Below are 12276 nucleotides of genomic sequence, written 5' to 3' on the forward strand. Positions count from 1 at the left end.
AAGGGACTTGCAATTCCTAAAGCACATGATAAATTTGTTTCCACTGTTTATGCCTTAAACTGGAAAACAGTCTTCAAGTCCTTCACTTCTGTGTCTGGGTAAAAAGCATGACTACATAGACAAGGAATCTTTGGGTTAGAAGAGCCCTTCAGTGTATTTTGATGCAGCTACAGACTCAAAATGAAGTGCTCAGGTCTCTATTCAATTTAATCAATTACCATAGAACTCCACTTGATGTATGAGTTGCCTGAATGGACATTTTCCCAAGACCAGAAACGGCAAATACGTAATGTTTATGGTGATGCTCCACTAACCATTCTACTTTCCACTAACCAAGAATGCACTACCCCGGCAGACATTAGCAATCAACTCCTGATGCTCTTTCTTGTTGAACCTAGAGGTGGCTTCAGATTCCTTCTTTGTTCAACATTGCCAGCAGTCACTGCTAATCGATGAAGTTGCCTCCTGAGATGATAACTAGTTATCTTGTTTGACCGTGCACTTCTGATCATTCGTTCCATTAATATTCTACTTCCTGTCAATTTCCAGCTTGTAAAACCAGTTTTACTATCAATGCAAACATAAAAGGAAAAATTAGAAAACAGATAATAACCTGAATATACATTCCATTTTTTTTGGACCCAAGACTATCTAGAGATGGCAATGTAACAAGATAAACAAAGGTTCAGGGGGAATCAAAATTACTGATTAAAGAGGACCAAGAAAATTAATAGGGCACAGATCTCCTTGGTCTATTAGAAAATTCCTTAAGAAACAGGTACATTCACTGCAGCTTCCCAGAAAGCAGTGGGAGGGCTTTAACTGTGGCAGAAATTGTCTCCCTGATTTAGCTACACACTGGGGGACGCTGGTCCAAAAAACAAGTGTCTGTTCTTTGGGCAGAATTTTTTTTTTTTTTCACACAGTTGTGACTGTGTGAAATTACTCATAGTGGACACACTATAGTTTCAGATGAACTAGGGAAAATGTGTTACAAAGAAAATACATATTAGCGTAAGTGACTCATCTGTGTTTTCATATTGAGTGAAAGAGGCAGATCAGAATTTACCAGTTCAGGGCTCCCTATGCTTTCTTTCCTCCCTCCCCCCACGATGACGCACCCCCTCCCATGTTCCCTTTTCTCCTATTCTGAATGCATCAGTGTCCTGGAAATTCTGGCAGTCCTCCTAGGCCAGCTGCTGCCTCTGACCTGGACATTCCCAGCCTTCTACAAGGTAACGGGACATGCTGTATTTTGGGATTCTTCTAATGGAAGATGGGAAGGGCTTGAAATTTCATGTCCCCACCACCCCCATGACCCAAAGAGTCCCTGGCTTTTAGGTCCAGTTTCTGAACACAGGTGCTTTGACCGTCCTCTCTGTGATAGAAGCTGTATGGACCTGAATTAAATATAATCCCTAATTATAAATTCAGTACTCCACTCAGCTCCTTAACCAACAAATAGCTCATGAAATAAATATTAACAATCCTGTTTTCTAAAGGAGAAAAATATTGAGAAGAACTTTTTTTTTTTTAAGATTTTATTTATTTATTTGACAGACATAGATCACAAGTAGGCAGAGAAGCAGGCAGAGAGAGAGGAAGGGAAGCAGGCTCCCCGCTGAGCAAAGAGCCCTACACGGGGGCTCGATCCCAGGACCCTGGGAGCATGACCTGAGCTGAAGGCAGAGGCTTTAACCCACTGAGCCATCCAGGCAACCTGAGAGGAATCTTTGAAAGGAGGGCTAGAGTTTAGATATAATACATTTAAGACATTTATTCTCATATTCCAGAAACAGAAACTGTTGCCTCAAATGAAGAATGTGCATGTATGTCTCACAGCTTCTTACAGATCCCTTTTCAGCCTTCCAATAGCCTTGACTACTTCATACCAAGAGTATTATTTTAGAATGCTATTGGCCTGCCTCTCTCAACTGCATCTATTGGACTTCTAAGGAAAGACCTCATTCTTGGCCCACAAACTGACCAGGTACCCTCAGCAGTGGGGTCATGGGCACACAATGAGTTTCCAGTCATTCTTTTCTGGCTACACCAGTAATTGCGGACTGATTACAATTCTGTTTGCTATATGGCATTTCAACAGGGAGAGGTGGCATGCTTGCCAGGTGAGAGACCATCAAAGAACTCGTGCCCCCCTATCTCTTTCCATTTCCTCTTTCTGTGGTGAAAAGTAGGTAAGGGTTGGAGAGCATGCTTAGGTCAATAAGAACAAACCAAGTAAAGAAGACAAAAATAAATATAAATAAATAGGGGTGTAACGGGGGAGATGTGGAGTTGTCAGAAAGGAGAAACTCTCAACTTCTGGCATATACTCAAACCTGGAAACCCAGTGAGGTTTGCCCATCACTAATGATCACATAATAATATGTTCCCAGGGGAGGGGCTGAGAGAGGTTATTAAAATACCACAGCTCTGGTGCTCTATGGTGAGGAGCTTTCTGAAACGTGGTCCCTGTCAGGTTTCCCCTGAGAGTCAAAGGAAAAAATGACTGCAGTTTGGCTCCTGCAAGGTAAAGTGTTGGGAAAACTAGCTGGGGAGGTTTCTCTCCCCAGCCCAGGGTTGGACATGCCTGCGTTCTCCTTGTATATTTGAAATGTGGTGATGGGCCAGCTTGTTAAGTGTGCTGGCTGGATTGCTGGGTGACTGGCAGGCAGCCGCAAGTGAGCGGAAACTAGACCATTTGTGGGGTATGAGGTGGCCAGAGTAGCCAGACCCAGGCTTTTGTGATGTCTTCCATCAAAACAGTTATTTCAAAAGATGTTGGCGACTCTGCATTTCCTTCTAGGGAGATATGACTCTCCAGTGGAGTACATGCGGGTCTTTGGGCATCTTGACTGATCATTGTGACCAAAGAAAAGCCCTAATCTGACCATATCCTATGGGTTATACATGGTAGGGCTCAGTAAAAGTTTTTTTTTTTAATCAATTTTCTGGAAGTATAATTTAATCAATTATATTACCTATTTTAAGTGTACAGTTCAAAGAGTTTTGATAAAGTACACATACATGTAACCACTACTGAAATAAAGACAGGGCATTCCCATCACCCTAAAACATTTCTTTATACCCCTTTTCAGTCAACATTGTCTTCCAACCCCAAGAAACCACTGATCTGTTTTTTGTCACTATAGATTAGTTTCAGCACTTCTAGAATGTCATACAAGTAGAGTCATACAGTATGTATTCTTTTATATTTGGCTTCTTTTGCTCCCAATGATGTTTTTGAGTTTCACCGATGTTACGGGTATTAGGATATCACTTATTTTTGTTGTTGGGTAGTATCTCAGTGTATGAGTTTGCCACAGTATATTTATCCATTTACCTGCTGTTGGACACTTGCATTTTTTTAATGGCACTAAGGCACAGTAAAGGGGATCAAGAAGACAGGAGAGGTTAAGCCAGTTATAGAAATATGAGTAAAAGACTTAAATTTGCACTTCACGAAGAAGGATATCCAAATTTCCAACATCTGCAAATTAAAAGTAAAATGAGTTACCATCATACCCTTACTAGAATGACTGAAACAGAAAACATTCATGATACCTAGTGTTGACAAGGATGTAGAGCAAACCAAACTCTAATGTTGTGCTTAAAGCAGTATAATTGATAATTTTGAAAATTGGGAGCATGAACTTAAAGATAATATACCCAAATCTCTGATCTGGCAATTTCGCTCTCAGGTTTATGCACAATGGAAACATATATGAAACAGCCCAACATAGGGCTAGATTCCAGGACTCTGGGATCATGACCTGAGCCCAAGGCAGATGCTTAACGGAGTGAGCCACCCAGGTGCCCCACATGCCTGCTTGTAATTAGAAAATGTCTCTTGTCTCCCAAGGTCTTGTCCCAGGCCCTAACTAGAATACTTTGCCTTTTCAGAATGTATGGGAAGAAAGCTTCTGTCTTTCTCTCCCAGATCCTCCCTAATTCCTCCACTGAGGGTAGGGAATGACTTAGTTTGTAGTGAAATGTAGCAGTCAGTTCTCTGTGCAGACTGGGCTCTTGGCTCTGTTTCTGAAAGTTCTCTACTCACAACTACTCATTGAATTTGTTTTGCTTCCTTATAGCAAGCACATCCGGTACAGGTCAGGGGAGGGTGGCCTTTTAAACATAGGCCTACAAATTTGGGGGCTCCTCCCTGGGATGTAAGCGAGAGAAGCAGCAACCACCACTGCATCTGCCCAGCTGCTGTATGCTCCATGAACCCTTCCTTCCTGCAGGTGAGTTCTGGATGAGGAGGTGTGAGAGCAAGTGGACAGCTCCCCTTTGACTTTAGGCCCAAGACTTATCTTTCTCAGACACAAAATACCAGAAATCTTCCATTTGGAAGTCAAAACTCTGAAAGTGTTCAGAGTCTAGGTTCAGTTCTCAGTTGATTTGAGGCAAGAGAAAAAGAGAGGCATGACTAATTGGTACACTACATCTCAAACTTCATCTACTCCAGCAGACCAGCTCTAGGGACTGATTTTGACAGCCACTCTGACAGTGAGCATCATCTTCCTGAGTACCAAGGCAAGGCTTTGCTCCACATTATCAGTTGAGTCTTAAATATTTTTTGTTCTGCTTGTTCCATTTTCTAATCTGTTGAATAAATACTACTTTTCTGTTTCCTTGCATTGTGGAAATACTACTGTTCTGTTTCCTTGCATCGAGTTCACCACATTTTTTAAAAATTTCTTTTCAGTGTAACAGTATTCATTGTTTTTGCACCACACCCAGTGCTCCATGCAATCCATGCCCTCTCTAATACCCACCACCTGGTTCCCCCAACCTCCCACCCCTCGCCCCTTCAAGACCCTCAGATTGTTTTTCAAAGTCCATAGTCTCTCATGGTTCACCTCCCCTTCCAATTTCCCCCACTCCCTTCTCCTCTCCATCTCCCCTTGTCCTCCATGCTATTTGTTATGCTCCACAAATAAGTGAAACATATGATAATTGACTCTCTCTGCTTGACTTATTTCACTCAGCATAATCTCTTCCAGTCCCGTCCATGTTGCTATAATAGTTGAGTATTCATCCTTTCTGATGGAGGCATAATACTCCATAGTGTATATGGACCACATCTTCCTTATCCATTCGTCCATTGAAGGGCATCTTAGTTCTTACTACGGTTTGGCGACCGTGGCCATTGCTGCTATAAATATTGGGGTACAGATGGCCCTTCTTTTCACTACATCTGTATATTTGGAGTAAATACCCAGGAGTGCAATTGCAGAGTCATAGGGAAGCTCTATTTTTAATTTCTTGAGGAATCTCCACACTGTTCTCCAAAGTGGCTGTACCAACTTGCATTCCCACCAATAGCACAAGAGGGTTCCCCTTTCTCCACATCCCCTCCAACACATGTTGTTTCCTGTCTTGCTAACTTTGGCCGTTCTAACTGGTGTAAGGTGGTATCTCAATGTGGTTTTAATTTGAATCTCCCTGATGGCTAGTGATGATGAACATTTTTTCATGTGTCTGATAGCCATTTGTATGTCTTCATTGGAGAAGTGTCTGTTCATATCTTCTGTCCATTTTTTTTATGACTGTCTGTTTTGTGTGTGTTGAGTTTGAGGAGTTCTTTATAGATCCTGGATATCAACCTTTTGTCTGTACTGTCATTTGCAAATATCTTCTCCCATTCCGTGGGTTGCCTCTTTGTTTTGTTGACTGTTTCCTTGGCTGTGCAGAAGCTTTTGATCTTGATGAAGTCCCAAAAGTTCATCTTCGCTTTTGTTTCCTTTGCCTTTGGAGACATATCTTGAAAGAAGTTGCTGTGGCTGATATCGAAGAGGTTACTGCCTATGTTCTCCTCTAGGATTCTGATGGATTCCTGTCTCACATTGAGGTCTTTTATCCATTTTGAGTTTATCTTTGTGTACGGTGTAAGAGAATGGTTGAGTTTCATTTTTCTACATATAGCTGTCCAGTTTTCCCAGCACCATTTATTGAAGAGACTGTCTTTTTTCCACTGTATATTTTTTTCTGTTTTGTAGAAGATTATTTGCCCATAGAGTTGAGGGTCCATATCTGGGCTCTCTACTTTGTTCCACTGGTCTATGTGTCTGTTTTTATGCCAGTGCCATGCTGTCTTGGTGATCACAGCTTTGTAGTAAAGCTTGAAATCGGGTAACGTGATGCCCCCACTTTTATTTTTGTTTTCCAACATTTCCTTAGCAATTCAGGGTCTCTTCTGATTCCATACAAATTTTTGGATTATTTGCTCCAGCTCTTTGAAAAATAACGGTGGAATTTTGATCAGAATGGCATTAAAAGTATAGATTGCTCTAGGCAGTATAGACATTTTAACAATGTTTATTCTTCCAATCCAAGAACATGGAATGGTCTTCCATCTTTTTGTGTCTTCTTCAATTTCTTTCATGAGTGTTCTGTAGTTCCTTGAGTACAGTTCCTTTACCTCTTTGGTTAGGTTTATTCCCAGGTATCTTATGGTTTTTGGTGCTATAGTAAATGAAATCAATTCTCTAATTTCCCTTTCTGTATTTTCATTGTTAGTGTATAAGAAAATCTTGTTTCTTCTCCTCTCCCTACTCTAGTAGAAGTTTGTGCCATCAAATTATGTTATCTATAGCTGTAAAATAAACTACCCCAAAGTTAAGTGGCTTAAAATAACAGTAATGATTTTGCTTACAAATGTGTAATTTAGACAGGACTTGGTGGGGGCAGGCCATCTCTTCTCCATGTGGTTTCAGCTGAGTGGCTTGACTAGGGCTGGAAGATGTAGTTTCAAGATGATTCACTCATATGGTTGGCAAGTTGGTACTGGCTGTCAGCAGGGAGCTCAGTTGGAGATATGGGCCACAAAACTTTGTTCCTTTCCACATAAGCTTTTCCATGAACTGCTTGAATTTCAGCACAACACATTACCTAAGTTCAAAGAGTGAGCATCCTACGAGAACAGGCGTTTTTCAGTACACAGAATTTTTAGGACCTGTCTTAGGACATCACATACCATCACTTCCACCATATTCTACAGCTGATGGCACTTACAAAAGCTGCCCAGATACAAGGGTACATAGACTCTCCCTCTTGACAGAAGTTGGTATGGTTCTAAAAATGCTTTTGGGATGAGAGACATTGTTGGTGTCATCTTCAGAGAATATAACTTACCCCTGAATTCTCTCACAGCATCTTTAATAAAACTTCATTAAAATGCAAATATTTGTCAACTCTTTATGACACTGATACAATGTCATAAATGATACAATGATCAAAACAGGGGAATGAACATTGGTAAAATATTAACATCTATTTTTAAATTATAAATAAATGTAAATAAATTACATCTATTTTTAAATTTTGCTTATTTTCCCAGTTATGTCCCCGTTATGTCCCAGGATCTTATCTAGGATCCTATGTGGTATTTGGTATTTGGTATTTACCCTCCCCCCAATCTATGATAGTCCTTCGGTCTCCCTTGTCTTTCGTGATATTTTCACTTTTGAAGAGTATTGTTCAGTTGTTGTTTTTTTTTTTAAAGATTTTATTTATTCATTTGACCGACAGAGAGGCAGGCAGAGAGAGAGAGGGGAAGCAGGCTCCCTGCCGAGCAGAGAGCCCAATGCAGGCTCGATCCTAGGGTCCTGAGATCATGACCTAAACTGAAGGCAGAGATTAGCCTACTGAGCCATCCAGGTGCCCCTGTTCAGTTTTTTTGTAGAGTGTCTTTCCACTTGTATTTTTCTGGTTTTCTCTGCTCATGATTAGTTTGAATTTATGAATTTTTGTCAAAAATAACCCCAAAGCAATGTTGGGCACTTCTCATTGCATCCAATCAGAGGGTAAATTATGGCGATGTCTTTTTACTAGTATTAACTTTGAACACTTACCAGATAAAGAAAGAGGTGGGAGAAAATGAAATGTAGATTTGATATGGCAGTAGTCGATTCTGTGCAGAAATTCTGTTATGAATAGAATGACTGAATAATTATAATGAGCTTTCAAGTGCCAAGCATGAAATGTATCACTTTATTAAAACTTACTAATTGGATATTCAGATGAATGGTCTAGGATGTGGATGATTTCACAGGACACTGGTCTCCATGGCCTTGGAGGGAATCTAGTGACAGTGCCAACTTGGGGGTGTCAACACCCATTCTTGTGGGGCTTGGGGAAATCAGAGTGGAAGGAGGGTATGTCTAAAAGGAATCTTGGTCTTCCAAGACCAGATCATTGTTTCAGGCCACTAGCTGAACCCTAGCTACTGAAATTTCAGTAGTTAGTACGTGGAGTTTCCCTCCCATTGTTCCATTGAGAGACAACCAGGAGGCCAGGATTTGTGGCCTGGAGACCTGGCTCTGCATGCTAGCATCCTCTCTTATCCCCCACAACCCCCCGAAAGGGATCTCTCCAGCATCATCTCCATTTGCAAAATGGTGATGCCTGCCTGTGAGAAGGAGGTTATGAACACAGTGCTGTGAAGACAGTATTGAGGCTTTCTATTCTGCTAATACTCGATACATGGAAGCTAGTTTTTACAGAGCAGAAACAGGGTATTAACACCATAGAATTTTATGGTTGGACACTCCTGTATTCAGTTTTAGCTGTGCCAATTTCTATCTGGGTGACTTTGAGTTAAGTTATAAAACTCACATCAGTGTCTTGAAAATGTTGAGAAACAACTGTAGTTTGTGGGGTATGGAAACAATAATACATAGAATGTTCCTGGCCTATAATAGGTGTCCAAATCCAGTAACCCTTATTTTCGTTATTGTTGATTATATCTAAAGCAAGTTAGTGCTAATCTTGGCTTTTTTTCTAGGCAAAATCCTCCCTTTAGGGTGTTCTTCTGACCATGAATCCAACTATGTGGGTTCTTGGCTCTTGCATTAGGTTCCTGGGTAAAACTGAAAGATCCAAGGGAAATCCGTGGATCTCCATGGTATCAGGATACAGCAGCAATGAGATTTCCTTTTAAATGGCAGAACACTTGGCATCAGGGCAAGGAAGGGAACTTTCTTATGACTCAGCTACAATTTGCCTCCAAAATCTCAAAATGTTTGCAAACTTCTGTATTCTCTATGGATACACACAGGTCTTGCTACATTTCTAAAGGAAGTATCAATGCAGAATGTAGGCAGTTTGGAAATGGCTACTTGCCGAAATGATTAAGGTTTTATGACAAGAGTTGAACTGGAATGGATTTTCCTTCTAGTCATATAATTGTTGGTGGCATTTCAAAGTGGAAAGAAAGTCTTGGCTTGAAATAAAACAAAGCTGCTGATGAGAACGTCTTTAGCAGAGTCTGGGTTGAGGATTGTTTCTATGAGAGTGAGGGTGTACAAGTTGTACACACTGATGTGTCTTTTACACAAATGTATATGAAAATGAACCATAATGTTCACAATTTTTCTGAGTGTAGGGCAAGTACCAATCACTCAGAAGGAGGGGACTTGAGTACCAGACCCCTTTCTGCCATTTACGTGTTCTATGATGCTGGACAGGTAACAGTAACTCTCTTGGACTAGCTTGTATTATCTAGAAATCTGTGACAATAATACCTGTGTTCTCAAACACTATGTATATGCCATGGGTAACCTCCAGGTGACTGGCCAACAGATGTACTAGTAGGTTCTTAAAAAGCACTTGATCAGGTTAGTAGAATTCAGACTTAGCACATGCTTGGTCTGGTGGGTCTTGGGCCCATCTCTGGGCCTTTCCTATGAGATAAGTTTATGGACCAATAATGGCTGCCAGGGTTACTTTGCTTGCAGACATCACTGTATCTTTGTCTTCGAGTCCATGCCCATGTATGTACTTGTGTGAGCATCCCAGCATAGCCGTCGAGTACACATTCTTCAACAATAATCACCTGTCCCAAAGACAGACACGGTCAGTAAGAGGAAAATTGTCATGTCCTTTGCTTTGTAACTTCCGGAAGCCTAGCAATTCCCATGAAAATGCAGAAAATGGAATATAAAGTCTCTACTGCAGCTACATTTAACACAACAAGCATAAGTATTTTATTTAATCAAATGAGAATCTGTATTTTCCCTCTCTCCTTAAGCAGTTACAACTACTAAATATCTCAAGGGCGTTTCCTTAGAATTTCAAGAAGTATTGACCTTAAGCTGGTGCTCAGATCTTCAAAGCAAATCAACTTTGCCGTGTAAACAGGACTAGCAAGGATGATCAGTAAAAGTAAATTTCACCAAGAGGAATGTTCCCTCATTTGTGATAAGTTATAGGAAGGAAGGCGGATATGACTCTACTGAATACACGTTTCTCTTGCATCTTCACCGGTGGTAGAATTCTATCAGTCTCTCATTTTGATGGAGATTTGAAGCTTGGGGGGCCAGAAAGAATCCTACTCGAATTAAAATTACTTACAACAAAGTTATTCAGCAGACATTTCAAAAGCTACTTTGCTGCCTTTTTTTTTTTTTTTTTTTAAGATTTATTTATTTTTTTTGACACAGAGAGATCACAAGTAGGCAGAGAGAGAGAATGGAGAAAAGAGGCTCCCTGCTGAGCAGAGAGCCTGCTGTGGGGCTCCATCCCAGGACCCTGGGATCATGACCTGAGCCAAAGGCAAAGGTTTTAACCCAGTGAGCCACCCAGGCACCCCAGCTTTGCTGCTTTTCAACAGGTATTTCTGTGTGTGAGTTTCCTAGCGCTGCCCTAACAAGGTACTACAAACTGGGGCTTAAGACGCCAGGAATTTATTCTCTCATGGTTCTCAGTCCAGAGGTCTGAAATCAAGATGTTGGCAGGACCACACTACCTCTGAAACCTATAAGGGGCTATCTTTCATTTCTCCCCAGCTTCTGGTGTTTGCCAGCAATCCTTGGCATTCCTTGGCTTGAGGCTAATCTCTGCCTCCAACATCACATGGCCTTCTCTGTGTGTTTCTTTTCTTCTGAGGGTGCAAGTCATCTTGGATTAAGGGCCAATGTCCCTCAAGTATGACCTCACCTTAACTACATCTGCAAAGACCCTTTTGCCAAATAAGATCACATTCTAAGGTCCTGACGATTGGGATTTCAATATAATATTCTAGAGCACTCAATTCAAACCACAGCATTCAGATATCTGAGAACACCTATTCAATAGGGACTATAAAGCTGAGCACACTGGCAAGGAGCTGGAGAAGCAAGAATAAATAGTAGATATGCATTAGCCGGCATATTTCATGTGATGATCATAAAACAATACAGTTTATACTTTAAAAGGACAATGAAGATCTACTGGCCTTTTTTTTTTTTTAGATTTTTTAAAAAATTTATTTTCAGCATAACAGTATTCATTATTTTTGCACCACACCCAGTGCTCCATGCAATCCATGCCCTCTAATACCCACCACCTGGTACCCTGACCTCCCACCCCCCGCCCCTTCAAGACCCTCAGATTGTTTTTCAGAGTCCATAGACTCTCATGGTTCACCTCCCCTTCCAATTTCCCCCAACTCCCTTCTCCTCTCTAACTCCCTGTGTCCTACATGCTATTTGTTATGCTCCAAAAATAAGTGAGACCATGTGATAATTGACTCTCTCTGCTTGACTTATTTCACTCAGCATAATCTTTTCCAGTCCCGTCCATGTTGCTACAAAAGTTGGGTATTTGTCTTTCTGATGGAGGTATAATACTCCATAGTGTATATGGACCGCATCTTCCTTATCCATTCATCCGTTGAAGGGCATCTTGGTTCTTTCCACAGTTTGGTGACCATGGCCATTGCTGCTATAAACATTGGGGTACAGATGGCCCTTCTTTTCACTACATCTGTATCTCATGGGCCTAACTTTTGATCCAGGGCATGTGCACTTTTCCACAGCATATTTGCTTTGTGGTCATCTACATTCTGCTGGAAAACTCCAGTGGTATTGAGAGTTGTTGGTTTTCTGGAGGCTACCACTCCACTGTTGTACTTCTAGGTGGTAGAAGGTTCTTTCCAATTGAGAAAAATTCTGCCTCCTGGGATCATCCAGCTACTTGTCAGGAAATCTTGCTCTAGACTAGCTCAAGGCCTGGAGGTGCCAACCGCCACCCTCCCACCCATGACAATCTCCCTAACATTTGATGAGAGTAGGAGTGCTGTGTTATGTGCCCTTAGTTTCCTATCTTCTGGTCCATACAATTCAGCTGCTATGGGATGTGGTATCCCAAACCATTCTAGGTAATCTCCTGTGAGTGCCACCCTAAACCTAGATTAGCCAAATACAAACTGACCAGATATCTGTACAGAAACCGGTTCAGCAATGATAATGAATCCCTTCTCTCAAGTCTCCTCACAGTCACATGTTCTCACTT

General features: G+C 41.2%; 1 long non-coding RNA gene across 1 annotated transcript in view; it reads right to left on the minus strand.

Annotated features, from left to right (window-relative positions):
• Positions 1-7631: 7631 nt before the first annotated feature.
• The window catches only part of LOC106005665, a 163622-nt gene continuing 158977 nt past the window's right edge, over positions 7632-12276 (minus strand). The window contains exon 6 of the long non-coding RNA XR_001179192.2: positions 7632-9838. This is a non-coding gene — a long non-coding RNA (uncharacterized LOC106005665). The remainder of the gene's footprint in view (positions 9839-12276) is intronic.

The sequence above is a fragment of the Mustela putorius genome, unplaced genomic scaffold (genome assembly GCF_011764305.1).
Source record: "Mustela putorius furo isolate JIRA1106 unplaced genomic scaffold, ASM1176430v1.1 tig00000874_pilon_pilon_pilon, whole genome shotgun sequence".
In the NCBI taxonomy this organism is placed as follows: domain Eukaryota; kingdom Metazoa; phylum Chordata; class Mammalia; order Carnivora; family Mustelidae; genus Mustela; species Mustela putorius.